Genomic DNA, 15,592 nt, shown 5'->3' with positions numbered 1-15,592 from the left:
GCAAGTGGATACCTGGATCCACTGCACGGGCAGGAGACGGATAATCATAGAACCATGGAATGGTTCAGACTGGAAGGGACATTAAACATCACCTCGTTCCAACCCTCTGCCATGGGAGGGGATAAATCCAGGCTGAAAACAAAGCAGCTCCTCAAGCTCTGCAAAGCCTCTGCCATGGCCAGCTCAGGCTGTGATGGAGCTGAGCCCCCAGTGCTCCCAGTGGAGACCTGGAGCCACCCAGTGACCCCCGTGAGGGTTTTGTGGGGCAGTGGGTGGGAAGGGACCGGCCCCCATCACTGGCTGAGCTCATGGGAACAGAATGTGTCCTGCCCATGGAGCCCAAAATATCCCCTGGCACCCTCCATGCCCGGTGCCAGCCCTTGCGTAACCCACCCCTCGGTGGGCACCTCGGGGTCTCCGCAGTGCCAGGAGCCATCCCGGGGGGGGCTGCGAGCCAGGGACCCCCCACAAGCCCCTCCAAAAGGAGCTCCATCCTCAGGGACACAGCGGGAAAGCCTGGCAGGGTGGGGGGTCCGTAAGCTCCGAGCCCTCCGCAGGTAAAAAGCCGCTTGCTTTGGATTTAAGGGGCGGTCACCGGGCCACTGAGTCCCTGCCCTCGCTGGGGATAAATCGGGCTTATCCCGGGGGAACTGCGGGCTCTGGGCACCTCAAATGGCCGCTGGAGAGTTTTAGTCCTTGGGAAGCAGCCAGGGAAGGGCTGGGAGCAGCCGTCGTTCAGGATGTGTCCCCGAGCTGCTGTCCCCGGGGTTCGGGGTGTCACCCCGCACCCCCAGCTCTGCCACAGCGCCCGCTGGGTGCGAGGGGGTCCCCAACCCCTGCCGGGGCGATGGAGGGGGACAATCGGGCAGCACAGCCCGGATTTACAGCCCGAACCACCCCCGAGGGGGCTGAACGCGGGCGGGCGTGTCCCCTCCCCGCCGGTTCCCGGCTTTCCCGGCCCGGCAGCGCCGCTCGCTGGGGACCGGCAGGAGCTACGGACCGACCGCTGGAATCTGCCCCGCGTTCCTGCCGGGAACCTGCCCCGCATCGCTGCTCCGAACGCTGGAACCACGGAATCCCAGGATGGGCTGGGTTGGAAGGGACCTTAAAGCCCATCTCGTTCCACCCCCTGCCCTGGGCAGGGACACCCTCCACTAGCCCGGGTTGTGGGGGGTGTGGGGTCGTGTCAGCTGACTCCCCCCGGAACACTGGGGTTTTGGGGGTGAGAGTTCCCTTGCCGGGGTGCAAAGGGCTAAATCCACCTCCCAGGTAACCCAGGGAGCCATCTCAGGCTTCCGTGGGTAAACCCCAACGCCAAAGCCTCATCCCCGTCCCCTCAGCACCCCATCATCCTGCACCCCAAGCCCCCGTGACCTCTATCTCCCCCTGACCCCAAAGCCTCACTCCAAACCCTCCAGCATCCCCTACCCCAAACCCTCACAAACTCCCTCATCTGCAAACCCAAAGCCTCACCCCACGCTCCTGTCCCCCCTCACCCCAAAGCCCTACAGCCCCCCCTCACCCTCAACCCCAACCTCCCCAGCACCCCATCACCCCCTACCCCAAACCCCACAGCCCCCCTTACCCCTTGACCCCAAAGCCTCCCCCGAGCCCTCTCAGCAGCCCATCACCCCTACCCCAACCCCTCACGACCCCTGTCACCCCCTCACCCCAAACCCTCACCCCAAATCCTCCCATCGCCCCCCCAACCCCCCCCGTTCCGCGCCGAGGGGGCGTGTCCTCCCCAAGGGGCGTGTCCTCCCCGAGGGGGCGTGTCCTCCCCGAGGGGGGCGTGTTTTTCCCCGGAGGGCGTGTCCTCCCACCGAGTGGGGCGTGTCCTTCCCAAGGGGCGTGTCCTTCCCAAGGGGCGTGTCCTCCCACCGAGGGGGCGTTCCCCTTTACCGGACTACATCTCCCGTCATGCCCCGCGCCCGGCCCGCGGCGGTTTCCGGCGGGGCGGCCCGGCAGCGGCGGCGGCAGCGGCAGGTGAGGGCAGCGGGGACCGGGGGGCTCCGGGGACCCCCGGACCGGCCCTGCAGAGCCCCCCTACCCCGGCACAGCGCTCCGGCAGCGGGGAGGGGGGCGAGAAGGGCCTGCGTGGGGTGCGGGAGCACGGGGGGGGCGCTCATTGAGGGGAGCCCGGGGGACACGGGGCTCAAACCCCGCGGGTTTGAACCCGCGTCTGATTCAAACCCACCCCCTAAACCGGCCCTAAACCTGCTCTGAGCCCCACAAGCGGAGTTTCAGTCGCTGTGCGCCCCTGTGACAATTGGCGAGCCCTGCCGAGGGTCCGGGCTGGGACCCCGCTAAAAGCCGGGGTGTTCGTCCCTCCTGTGCCTCGCCGCGGGTGTCCCCCCTTCCCTGCCCCGGAGTTCTCTGTCGGGCAGCCCCGCTGGTATTTCTTTGTTTGATCTTCCCCCCCCCACCCCGTCTTAATGTTGACTGAAATTCGAACCGTCCCCGCTGTGCTTTCTGGCTTAATTGTTCTTTCCCTGTGTTTGCACGCAGATGAATTATTTACCTCCGTGCCTCGCCGCGGGGCTGTGTTTGCCCAGGTGGAGGTAGGTGAGGGCTTGGTGCCCCTCTCTGGGGCTGAGACACTGGAAAAAGAGTGAATAATGGGAGAAGGTGCTTCACTGCGGCTGAAATGAACGATGAAGCTCCGCTTCTCAAACTTTAGGATGCGTAAATGTTGCTTCCAACAAGGCCAGAAAGAGGAGTGGGAGTCACAGCATCGTGGGATGGTTTGGGTTGGAAGAGACCTTAAAGATTATCCAATTCCAGCCCCCTGCCATGGGCAGGAACACCTTCCACTATCCCAGGTCGATCCAACCTGGCCTTGGACACTTCCAGGGATGGGACAGCCACAGCTCTGGGAAATCCATTCCAGCCCCTCACCACCCTCACAGGGAGGAATTTCTTCCCAATATCCCATCTAAATCTCTCCTATTTTAGTTTAAAACTGTGTTTCCCCCCCCCCCCCTTGTCCTATCTCTTTCTGCCTGTGCAAAAAGTCACTCTCTCTCTTTTTTTTACAATCCTTGAAGTGCTGCAGTGAGATCTCCCGGGAGCCTTCTCTTCTCCTTGTAATTGCTTAAAGAAAGCTGGAATTGTGCCGGGGTGAGTGTTGAACTTGAAGTTTGCCTTTGGAAAAGAAGAACATCAGCAAGTCCTGGGCAGAGTCAGGGAAGGGGAGGGTGGTGAAGTTTTCTGTGCTCAGAAGGATGTTCAGCTGAGTTAGTTTGTGCTGTAGAAGCTGCAAGGGAGTGTAAATCAGATTCCTCTGCCTGCTATGATTTCCTCAGAAATGCCTGTTGCTCTTCAGTCAGACCTTCTAAATGAATCCAAACTCCTTTTTAAGAGTAGACAACACCTAAAACTGTACATTTATGTGGCTTAAATTCCTTTTTGAGGAAAGTGCAAAAAAAAAGGGGGGGAAATAAGGCCAAAATGAGGCCACTTGTGAGGGACCTGGTTGGCACAGTTACACCAACTAAAGCTGATACTTTGGACAGTGATGGCAACAAACCCTTTTCCCATTCAGAGTAGGTTTAAACTCCTTCTTCCCAACAATGATGGAAATGACTGTGCTGTTCTGTCCTAAATCAGGGTGGTTTCAAGTGTGTCAGGGTGTCCTTTCACTCTGTTACCTGATAATATCTCACAGGATGCTTTGCAAGGAAGGTTTTCTTTTTGGATTTACCCAGAAATGAGATGTGCCCGAGGCACAGAGCATCCTCAGGTCCTGGGAGATGGGGTGGAAATCCCGTTGGGAGCACGGGGCATTGCCACAAACACTGGGAATGTGATTGCATCCCTGTTTTCATGCTGCTGGATCAGTGATCTGTGATTATGCAGCCCTCTACTTCATTCAATCACTGGTTAATTTGATTTCCAGTTTAATTTGATGACAGTTTTGAGAGCCAAATCGCTTGTATTTAAACAAATGGCTTCTATTTTGATCAAATTTCATTGTGTTTGGCATGTGTTGGGGCATTATATGGATTAAAAATCGCTGAGACTGCGGTTCCTGCAGGTTTATTAGTTGGTGATGAATATTCAGTTACAAGCTGTACAAAACCTGGGTCTGGCAGGGAGTGGGAGAGGGGGGGCTTAGAGCAAAACTGGGCTTTTCTCGCTGGTCCCAGTGATGCTGTGCAGCAAAGAAGCTCCAAATATCCTTGGGATCACCTGGATCTCCCTCAAAACATCTCATTTTTCAGGCAAAACCAGAACTTTGGGCTGCAGGGAGTGCGAGGGGGCAAGGCTGTCACCTTGTTCCTGCTCCCATTAAGGTGGGAGTGGGGTGTGCAGGGTGAAGAGACGCTCCCTGTCCTTCAGAACCAGTCCCCTAATTCTGTTTGGTTGGGATTTTTCTGCCTGCAAGTGCCATGTGGGGTGATTTTTGAGAGTGTGAGAATGCTTTTATTATTTTGCTGGCGAGTTTGGAGCCCGTGGAAAACGAATGGATGTGAGACTGCAGCAGTGTTGGGCCTTGGCTTTGTGTGTCGAGGGGGGGAAAAGAGCCCTTTCAGAGATCTATTTTTATCAGTTAATTAGTAGCTCTTGCTGACTTGTCAGTGCTGTGGTGATGACTATTCCCAGCTCTTCCCTGCAGTGGGGTCACTTTAGGCAGGGGATGCAGCATTTGGCTGGGGGTTTAACCCCTTCCAAACTGTGCCCCCAAATCCAAGGGCAGATTCCCAGGGGAGGAACCAGCATGTAAATACACAGAATATCGTGAGTCTTTACAAATTGTGATTGACCTTTATTTCCCCTCTGCCCTGGAGGAGGAGTTGTGTCTCAGGAGGAGCAGAGTGTGGAGGTTTGCCGGTGGCTGAGTGACAGGCTTGGGATCAGAGGTAAAAGGCTGCAGGTTTCCCAATTCGGGCTCTTATCTGCTGGTTTTCAGTGACTCAGGATGATCTGGGACCATGCTGGGGGTTTAACCCCTTCCAAACTGTGCCCCCAAATCCAAGGGCAGATTCCCGGGGGGAGGAACCAGCATGTAAATACACAGAATATCGTGAGTCTTCAGCAGAGGTGCTTTACAAATGGTGATTGACCTTAATTTTCCCTGTGCCCTGGAGGAGCTGTTGTATCTCAGGAGGAGCTGAGTGTGGAGGTTTGCTGATGGCTTGGGATCAGAGGTAAAAGGCTGCAGGTTTCCCAATTCTGGCTCTTATCTGCTGGTTTTCAGTGACTCAGGGGGGCGGGAGGTGACCACGCAGAACCTCTGCCGATAACACGCTGGTGTTTTGCCCCCTGCGGATGAGGAATTGCTGTTTTCCTGGTTTCTAAATGACGAAGCCCTGAACCTGCAGGTGCTGTTCTCGTGTTGTTGGGTTTATTGCCTGTGGTGTCACCTGGGTTTGATTCTCAGCAGTGCCGAGAGATAGGGAGGTGAGAGGCAGCTCAGCCCCAGCTCCAGCCTGGTTGTCACGGCCTGAATTTCTTTGTTTGTTGGTGACTCTTCCACCGGGGACGGGATGGGGGAGGGAGGACTAATTATCTCCAGAGAGAGGCTTTTAATGCTATTAGCCAGAGGAACAGGCTTCATCTCCCAACTTGAATGAGTTGTGTGAAATAACACGAAGCCCCGGTGGCAAAGATAGGAAAATTGAGAGCAGTCCAAGCGGTTTCTCTCTGCTGAACCCTGCAAATAGATTTATTTTATTTTTTTTTTCCCCCCCACAAGCCTTTGGCTGGCAGCAGCTACTGGAGGAGGGGGAGAGCCGGGTAAACAGATTGTTAACTTTATTCTTTTGTGTTTGTGCTTTTGGAATGCTGATTCCAAAACACAGTTAGGAATCGCTCACCTACCAGCTGCACTGCGAAGTCGTGATGGGCAATTCATTATCAGGGACTAATTAACCGCGGCTGCTGAGTGTCACGGGGCAAAACAAGGTGCATACTGATGAGGTGGGTTTGTGCAAGCCTGGCACTTCTCCTGCAGTCGGTGCCTTTTGAAACAGATTTGGGAAAGATCATTGGACTTTGGTAAAGCTGAAGTGCCGTTAGACCTGAGGGTTTGAACCTTTTCACTGCCAGCTCCAAAAAGCTGCTGCTAAAAGCAGGAACCTCTTGCTGCCAGCACCTCACTTGTCTGCAAGGTTCTCCTTTAACCAGTCCCCAAAAGTGACGCCCTTAATTGGAGCTGTGTTGCCACAGATTTAGTTGTCTAAAATCCAGCAAGATTAATCCCCAGCATTGATTTAAACCAGCCAGCCCCATATGGGCGTCTTTCATCACCTCACACTTATCTGTGGGAGGAGTGAACCTCTCTTTAATGTGCTTTTCTCTCCTCAGTTCTCTCCCTTAGCTTTTAAGGGTGCAAGCAAGAAAAAAATTTGGCCTGAATCCTACAGAGAAGCCTTGATTTGTAAACTTGGATCAAAGTTTGGGAGGCACTGACTGAGTTGGTGCCTGCACAGTGTTTAGTGCCAGGGCAAGCTCAGGGTAAGCACCATGTTACTGAGGGTGTCTTAGCAAAAAAAGGGGTTATTCTGGACGTGAGGTTGACATCACAAGCTGTGTCTCAGACATGGATGTGAAACAGCCATGGAGGTGAAGCTTCCAGAGGCATTTATGGACGGGGGGTAAAGCCAAAGGTTGTCGCCGTCGGAGAATTTGAGCTTCGAACAAAGGAAAGTCACTGTGCCAGTTTTCAGGGGACTTTGGCTGCACTCACGTGCCCTTGGAGGTTGTTCTCTTGACTAATCCTCCTCCTCAAAATCAAGTCAGGGGTGTTGGTCACCGGCTGAAGTCGCCGGTGCAGGTCGGGGGGATCGGCTGTGGGAGGTGGGATTTGATGGATATTATTTCTGTGTTGGCAGGAGCTCCCCTGCAGGTGCACAGAAGTGCTGCTGGGGGGTTTGTTCTCGATCCCTCTCCTCTCCAGAGCTGTGTGAAAGCTCTTGCTGTTCTGCTGCAGTGGGTTTGCAGGTACAGCTGTCACCTGCCAGCCTTCGGATCCCAGTGCAGGAGAGGCTTCACTGGGATTCTGGGACAGAATCAAGGTCACGAGGGTTTGGGCTGGTCTTTGCTGGCTGCCTCAGGTTCTGTGGGAATGCGTTTTTAAAGCTGCTCTGCTGCAGTGTTGACAGTGGAAATCTGGATGGATCCACAGAATTCCTGCTCCGTGCTCCTGGATGGAGTGACCTTGTGCTGCCGAGGTTCTCTTTATCAGCTGGGACCAAGAAGGAGGATGATAATTACTGAAGTAGTGATAATCTGCCAGATTTGTGCTAGAAAATGTGGGCTTTTATTGCCGTGGATATGAAGTTTAGTGTCTGTTCCAAACCAGGTATAATTTACTGGTAGGTGGGAAGCAGCAGGAGCAGGAAAAGGGCTGTTATGGAATCATAAATATGCTGAGTTGGAAGGGACCCATCAGAAGCATCGTGTCCAACTCTTGTTAGGTTTGTTCCCCCGTAAAAGGTGTTTGTGTGATGCCAGAAGAGAGAACAAATAATTAGAAGCAGAGTCTTCTTCCCTTACATGTTTTGATCAGCAGCAGGTGAGAAGTGGCACATTCCCTGTAGGGTCATGAAAGCTTCACTTACCTTGTGCTGAGAGTCAAATTAGTGCTTATATCCTGCTCCTGACTTGCTCTGTATCCTGTTCCTCCTGCCTGTGGATCAGGGCCAGAGGGGGAGCAAGGTCATGGAATTTTTCATCTTGTAATTCCAAATCAGTCTTTAGCATGCAGTCCCACAATTATGGACAGGAACCCTGAGATTACAGGTGGGTGTAAATGGGATTTCTCCTGGCTCAGCTGTGCCTTCTCAGAGCAATATCCACCTTTGGGTGGAAGTGTCAGGTGAGTGGGTCAGGCTGTCTTGGCTTGTGCTGTTTTCCAGCAGTTTTGGAGTTAGGGATGGCTTTTCTGTACCTGTTCAGAGCAAAGTGGAGGCAATTAATAGGCTCAGCACAGGCAGAGCAGGGAAACTTCAGGAAACCCCATACCTGACATTATAAAAAGTGTTTTTTTGTTGTCATTGTTCCATTTCACTTGTCTTATAAATACAGGATTTTTTTCCTGACTATGAGGACAAATGCAGGGACTGCTCAGTTGCTGATACCTGAGGTTCTTCTGTCCCTCACCCAGGGAGACTGTTATTTGGAAGTGTTAAGTATCCAGCTTCTTTGAGAATATTGATGGGCTTATGGAATACATCTGGCAGAAAGAAATGGGATTTCCAGGATGAATTAATTGAGCTGGTCCTGAATGTGTTGCAGTCTGGTCGCCTGTCAGGGCTTTGGGAAGTGGGATGGAGGTGCTCTGAGGATCCCCAAACTCCACTTGACACCAGTGATTACACTAATCAGTGTTGTTCCTCACCTGCTTTCAGCTTCCAAAGGGAGCCTTCAATTTGTACTTTGATGACTGGGTTCTCTCCACCTATCAGCTGTGAGTCCAGGGAAAATAAGGATGTTTGTGTGGACAGGAGGCCTGATTTAGCTCCCAGCTACGTTGCTGCCGTGGTGTTTGATGTCAGGCAAGTCACTTTTTCCTTGTTTCATCCTCCTGTCTATCCTCTCCCAGATTAGTGCTTAGTGAGGGTGTAGTCACCCTCCTCTTCGTAGCTTGGAGGGACAAATTAATTCATCTCAGCCTTAAGGGCCATAATTAGCAGGTTCTACTGGTCTGGGTCCCATCCTACTCTGTGTGTAGGTGGGACCTTTAGTAAATGGAATATGAGTAACAGGAGGAAGGAACCATTTGAGCAGCTGGGATGTGTTGGGTAAGTCCAGCATCAGGTTCAGGGAGTTGTTTCTTCATTTGCACCTCGTCCTGTATTTTGTGAATGTGTAATTTGAAGTTTTAACTCTGCAATTTTTTTTTTTTTTTTATTTTAAGTCTTTATTCAGGTTTTACGCTGGGCTTTTCTGCCTGTGGATCTTGTGGTTTTTTTGGTTTGTGTTTTTTTTGTATTAAGTTCTTTTGTAAGGGAGGTTTTTTCAAGAGCTTCTCCAGTGAAATGGGAACAAGTTTGCCTTGATTCTGCAGCAAATTCCTGCTGCTCTTGGGAAGTGGGATTTATAAAGCTGCTGTGCTACATTTCAGCATGGAAAGGGAGGTGGGGCAGAAACCCCCAGAAATCTGTGCCTCCTTTAATATGGAATTCTATAGGTGCTACTCTTGCATGGAGAGCAGCAGTCCTTGCATAAACACTGGATATATTAACATTTCTAACTAGTAAATTTATGGATAATCTCTTCTTTTGGAGGATTTATTCCGATTTGAGAGCATTAGTCTCTGGGAAAATTAAACCTCTTTTAAATCCACTTTGTTCAGAGACCAGACTGGGGACCTGCTGGTAAGCCCTGCCATCTTCCTCCTGCTTTTTCTGCAGGCTTGATTGGAATTGCAGTGCAGGGGCACAGCTGGTCCAGAGGCACCAGGGGTTGAGTTTTCGGTGCTTTTATCCAGTTGTGGCAAAATGGATTTTGGAGCCTGTTTGCTGTTCCTGTAACGGGCGTGTGCAGCAAAAGCAGGGGAGCCCCTAACCCAACCCCGAAGGTAAGGAACATGGAATGTCTGTGGGAGCTGAAATGGGTGGATAAAGCTGTTTATTGGCACGAGGCTGCAGTTTTTGGGGGGCTGGGGGAGGCGAAATATCAGTGCTGCTGTGCCCGCTGAGGCATAACCTTGTTTCAGGTGGCTGATTCATGGCTCTGTGTATTTAATCATAGTTTCTATAGCAGTGAAACCTTTAATGGGAGGGTGGAGTTCACTCCCAGTCCACGGCGGGTGTGCGGGAATTTCGTGGCCGATTCATTCCCGTGGTTTTGCTGAGCGGAGTCGGTTTTACTGGGGATCATATTGAAGGATATTCTGCGTTCGTGGTGCGTGTAATGAGGACTGAAACAGCTCTTGCTTTTTAAGAGTAGTGTTATTTTTAATAGTAGTGTCATTTTTAATATTGTGGCACTGCCTTGGGTTGGTTTGTACGGTGCTGTGTGGCTGCACTGCTGAGTAAATGCAGAGTATGTTGGTGTGGATGTTCATCTTGCTACCTTTTGATCACCAGTTAAGATAACAGAACTTGTGATTGTAGCTGACTTGAGTCCTCCTCTGCTCTCCACAAACCCTTCCCTCAGGGTCTGACATTATCTGATGGCTCAGAAGTTATTGGGACACTCTTTACCGGTGTGGTTTAGTTCTGTCCTACTGAAAACTCATATTCTTTGGTATTTCCAAGGTGACTTTGCTGCAGGAAGCTGTTGGAGCCTTCATTCTTAGTGCCAGCAGCAAGGGGTTTGATTTGCATCATCAAGATAATGTGGTGGATGGTGTTTCTGTGTGGATTTGGGGCCACATGTCACCTTGCTCTGGTGTCCTATAAAAATATCAGTGCGTTCTTGAACCTGGAGAAGAAGGTTGATCCTGGAGAAGGGCATTATCTGATGGATCCCTCAGTGGGATGAGGGTCCTCTGGGATGGCTGATGGTGCTGCTGAGGGGTTGGGCTTCAACAAAACCTTGTCTGAAGCTGCTTTTAGGGGTTGCTCTTGGGGAAGTGTGACAGCGTGTCGTTTGCCGGCACCGCTCGTCCCCTCCGTTCATCCTTGCCCTGTTTGGAGTGTGAGCACTTGAAAAGCAAATAAAGCTTCCTCGTCCAGAACTCTGGTTCTGATGTGGCACATGACATGCTTGTGACAGCGAGGGCAGCTGAAACAGGAATCTGTTGGGAATGGATTTGTATCTGCATTAAGCAGAGGGGTCCATTGCCAAGAGTCTGTCAGGGGGGTGTTGGTTAAATACTGGTGTGCTGGACTTGGTGTGCGTGGGGCTCACCAGCAGCACGATGACTTTTGCCCGTGTCCCTGAGGTGAACCATGTGTGGGGGTGAACCTGCTGTTCAAAATCCAGCACCAAGGCAGTTGGGAATGTGGTGCACGAGGAGCTGGAGTGGTGGATGTCGGCGCCGCTCAGCTCTGTGGGTGTTGTTCGTGTCTCCCCCTCCGTGGGGAATAACTCCTGTGGTATTGTGGGGGTCCCTTGCACTGGGAGATCAGAGAAGCTTTGCCTGTTGCACAGACTTTGCAGGTAAAGTGGAGATCTTGGTTTATTTGCCTTTTCTGTTACACTGTTGGAGGCAGGAACACTTTGCTCCTTGCTTTTTGATTGTAGCAGTTTGGGGCATGAGATCGTCTGAAGCTGGTTTTGTGGAGTTGCAGGCTTGATCCTTAAACTCAGTGTCCCCACAGGCTCTGTCTTCAAAAAGAATTCCTTGCTGGAAGGCTGTGTTTGTGCTGGCTGATAGGAACCGAGCTGAGCTGCCTGTAATCGCTGTCTGGGTTTGAAGTAGCCTTTGTGGGGTGAAATGTTTGCTGCCTTTCAGCAGAGTGCTTGTCAAATAGTTTCATTCAGTGCACTCAGCTTTTTAACAGATGGGACAGATTTTTGTGAGCCTGGGCAACCACAGCAATTGTTTTGCAAGGTGAGACATTTCTGTTTTGACGGGCAGGAGAATTAATAATGCTGTGTGATTCATACCAGTGATGAGTCTGGGTTTGGATCAGATTTGGTGGTTGGTTTTTTTTGTTTTTTAAAGGATATTAGCATTTGTCTTCAAAGAAAGCTGAGCTGAAAGCCAAAAGCTGACAGAACAGTTCCTGAGCTGCCCTGATAGGATGGATCTTGTGGATAGAGATCCCAGTGCACTTGAGAGACTGGGAGAATTGGTGTTGGGCAATGTGAGCACTTCCCCAAGAGGGAGGAAGGGTGGGTGGCACCAGGGCAGTGCTGTCTGGGGACACGAGGGCTGTGCCAGCCCACAGCTTCTGGGAGGGACTGGGAGCTGTGGGACACCAGATCTGCCTCAGGTCTGCTGGGGGAATGATTAACCACGGCAGGAATCCATCCTGTGGATAGCCAGCTCCAAATGGAAGCGTTCTGCAGATGGCCAGACTTGCTAAACAGCACAGGAACCACAAGCAGGGAAGGAGATTCTGGTGTCTGGTGCTTGTTGAGCTCAGTGTGCATTGCAGGGCAGCGATTCTGTGTCTTGGCAAAGGCAGCAGCAGGATCTGTGTGAGTATTCAGCAGTCTCTGGTGGCCAGGCCTCCATTTGCCAGCCCTGTTCCTGCTTCGAATCCAGGGCTACCCTAAATCCCCGCAGACTTGAGGGATTAGGGGGCAGGTCCTGGAGGAGCGAGCGAGGCAGGGATCAGTTCCCATCTCAGCAGTTTATTGCCTGCTCTCGGGGCTATGGCTTCCTCTGCACAGGGGTCATTTCCTTCCTGCAGGGTGTGCAAGAAAGTGAAAATCTGAGCCCCTGCACATTAAATTTAGTCATCTGGGGACATGTGGGGCAGTCAGTTGGATCTTGGGGTGTGATCTGCCAGCGGAGAGCCGCGGTCCCCAAAAGCCACGGAGAGCCTGTGTGTTTTAGCAGATTGGAATTTAATTGGCCTGGGAGCGAGTTTGAGCTGTTTTTGTGGCTGGAGAATTGCTGGTTTATGTTGTGATCCCTTAACAAAACAGCTCTGCCATCAGGCTTTGTGTCTGAGCAGCACAAAGGCTGTGCTGGGAGCAGAGTGGTGTCTGTGCGTGCCTGGTGTGTCCATCTGCGCTGGCTGAGGGAGAGCTGGAATTTGGAAGTGCTTTTAATTGTGTGGGGGGGGAGCAGGTGGCTTTTCATCGCAGGGAATTGTTTATTCCGGTACAGACTGGGGCAGGGTTTTGTTGCTGTTTGTTTTTCCAAGAAGAGGGGAGGAACAGAGGGGGTAGAAAGGGTGGAACTGGTTGAACTGGAATTCCCGGGTCATGCTTGGCCTTGGGTTACAGATCAGCAAGGTCCTGCTCATTTCAAAACCCGGGGCTGGCAAATCCTGGTGCCTTGGGATCTGTTGGTGCTTCAGGTGTTCAGATGCTTCAGGTTGTTCACAAGTGCATTAAAAGAGTTTAAGAATAGTTTTGTAGCAGAGATCTCAAATAATTTTATAAATGAGAGTAAAAAATCCTGTTTTGTCGCAGGAATTCCGTTCTCTGAGGATATGTAGGATAGACACTCATGGCTTGGTGATTGAACTGGCTCAGCATGGAGAGATGAGGGTGGCACCTTCCCTGTGGTGTTTGCTATGGGAAAAGGAACAGAGGAGCAGGCAGGATCTGATGATTCCAGGCTGTTTGGTGCTGGGAAGCCTCACTTGCTGCCTTCCAAACCCAGTCCTACCCCTTCCCTGTAAGGACAGGCTGTCAGAGCCCTGCTTGGGGCTGCAGCTGTGTAAACACCCCAAAGTGCTGAACAGGTCCTGGGTATTCACTGCCTTCCCTTATTCTCCAACAACTGCTTTGTGGCCCATGTGACAAACAAATTGAGGAACTGAGCTGGATTCAAACCAGCTGCTTCTGCACCAGGCTGGTTTTGACCGGGGTCAGCTGCTCCACGGGATCTCCCTGGTGCCGAGAGAGGCAGAGCCTGTGGAACCACAGCTTTAATTACAGGGGGATTTTGGGGTTCCAGGGCCGTTCCTATGGTTGTGCCTCTGTCCCCTCACCCTGAATCGCTCCCTCCAGGAGGTTTCCAGGTCGAGCTGTTCCTCCAGTTCCACTTTCAGCTCAGACTGACCCCAAAGAGCTGTGAGGCTGCAGGTGTTGGAGGGGGCTGTGCTGAGCTCCACGGGTTTGTACTGGTGGGCTTTCCATGCTGTTCATTTTTGTGGGAAGCCTGTTCTTTCCATTGGCTCCCACAGATCATAGAATGGCCTGGGCTGGAAGGGATTTTAAAGATCATCTCATTCCAACCCACCTTCCAGCAGACCAGGTTGCTTTTTCCTGGTAAAAAGCTGATTTTTATCCCAAGTACAATACAATATTATATTTTGTAAGACATGAGGGAAGTTCTGGTTCTTTGTGATGGGTTCTCTGCTGCAAATAAAGTAATTTGAGACCTCATTAGTTACTTGTGTAGTAAAAGCCACTCAGAGCTTGACTCTGCAGCAGGATAGTTAATACCAGACCTCACACAAGGCTGAAAGGAAGCCACAGTGATGGGGAGGGCAGTTAAAACCAGTCTTTCCATTCCTGTTGGCTGCTGAAACTGGGATGGAAGTAGGATTGTGTTATGGCTGAGCAGTCTGAGCTTCCTGGTCCATGGGCTGCCTTTCCCTGGAGCTCCCTGACCCATCCAGAGGGACAGGAGAGGCTTCAGAGAGGTGCAGGTACAGGTTCCAGCAAATAAATTTACAGTTACTTAAATTCCTGAGAGCTGGCAGAGCTCCTGCAGCTTTCTGCATGTCATTCCTGGCTGTTGGGGTGGGGAGGATGCAAACCTGTGGGCTGGAGTCCCTCTGAAAGCTGCTGTAAGTTTGTGTTGGGTGCTGTGTGGGTGTCTCACAGCTCCTGTGCTCCAGGGAAGCTGTTGTGTATCTAAACACTGTTTTTGTTTTTTTTTTTTTTTTGTGGGCACCTCTTTGTGAATTGAAGTGTTCCTCGGATTAAGTCATTTAGGAAATCTCTATTTATAGGCAAACCTCAAAGCTGGCTGATAAACACCCTCTGCAGCCTTCAAATGAGTGACATCATCCATCCAACTTGGATCTGTGGCAGAGGGGAAGGATACCTCCCAGTCCTGGCAGCATTCATTTACTGAGCAAAGCTGGCTCAGATTGGATCCAGCTTCACTTCCTTTTTACCACACAACTCTTCCTCAGCACCACTTCCATTGCAGATACAAGTTTCCCTTTAGTAAACCTGTCACTGTGGGTGGGGGTCATCTGCACAAACACTTCCTTTGGCCATTGTACAACGGGCTGTGCAGGTTTCTAACACCTGGGGCTCACTCACAGCCACCTTTGAAGCCTTAAAAACCTTGCAGAGCATTTTTTGGTTCCGTTTATATGGCCCAGTGTTAACATTTTTCCTTACTGTGCCTTTTCCACGTTGCATTTTGCCAGCGATGACTTTCTCCTTCAGTTTTGCTCCTTTTCATCTACTTTGTTGCTCTTATATACAGTTCACTCCCTTCCCAGAAACCTTGTTCAGGATTTGCTGGGAGTGCTGGTGTAGGTGGAGGGAGTGGGGTTCCTTTGTAACCATTCCTGGTGCTGGCACCTCTGGGAAGGTCCTGTTTGCTGAGCAAACCAGCAGTTCCTGGCTGGCTGATAACTGTGCTGGGGAGTCACAAAATGAACCTGCTCTGATGTCCAAGGACACAGCAGCTTGAACAGAACAGAAAGGCTGTTCAAGAGAAGTCACCAGAAAGTCCACAGCTGTTTCAAGCTGCTTATTTTTCAAGGATTTTTTTTTTTCCTCACTGGATTTTAAGGTTCTTTCTAATACTGGACTTCTGTTGTACTATTGTGAGGTGTATATATAATTCTTGATAGCTTTGAGATGGATTGATTCAAGGTGATCTGCCAAACCCCCCAGGTGTGCTGGTTCTTGAGTGGGGCTGGGATTTACCTGGAGTGCTCCTGTCCAAGGCACATCTGGTGGATCCTCTGCTTGTGAACCAGGTTTTCACTGTGCCAGGTATGCAGAGCCAGCTCCAGTGACCTTCCAGTTAATACAGCCCATCCAAAGGCATTTCCTCAGCTTCTGTGCCCTGGGAATGTCTGAGACTCTTGATATCCCCTCC

General features: G+C 51.4%; 1 protein-coding gene across 6 annotated transcripts in view; it reads left to right on the top strand.

The window, feature by feature from the left end:
• The first annotated feature begins 1,965 nt into the window (after window positions 1-1,965).
• Window positions 1,966-15,592, top strand: part of PHACTR4 (phosphatase and actin regulator 4) — a 64,470-nt gene continuing 50,843 nt past the window's right edge. For 2 of the 6 annotated variants that reach the window (XM_027740327.2, XM_027740331.2), the window contains exons 1-3: window positions 1,966-1,986; window positions 2,509-2,561; window positions 3,048-3,120. The gene's annotated coding sequence lies outside the window, so the exon portion shown is untranslated. Of the gene's footprint in view, window positions 1,987-2,508; window positions 2,562-3,047; window positions 3,121-9,426; window positions 9,527-11,853; window positions 12,043-15,592 lie in introns of those variants that run through there. The other 4 variants (XM_039381246.1, XM_039381249.1, XM_039381247.1 and 1 more) reach the window with 4 other exon arrangements.

The sequence above is a fragment of the Pipra filicauda genome, unplaced genomic scaffold, assembly GCF_003945595.2.
Source record: "Pipra filicauda isolate LSUMZ 115617 unplaced genomic scaffold, ASM394559v2 scaffold219_size1829416_pilon, whole genome shotgun sequence".
NCBI classification, from domain to species: domain Eukaryota; kingdom Metazoa; phylum Chordata; class Aves; order Passeriformes; family Pipridae; genus Pipra; species Pipra filicauda.
Note: the sequence above shows the minus strand (reverse complement) of the source record. Positions and strands in the feature narration are given on the sequence as shown.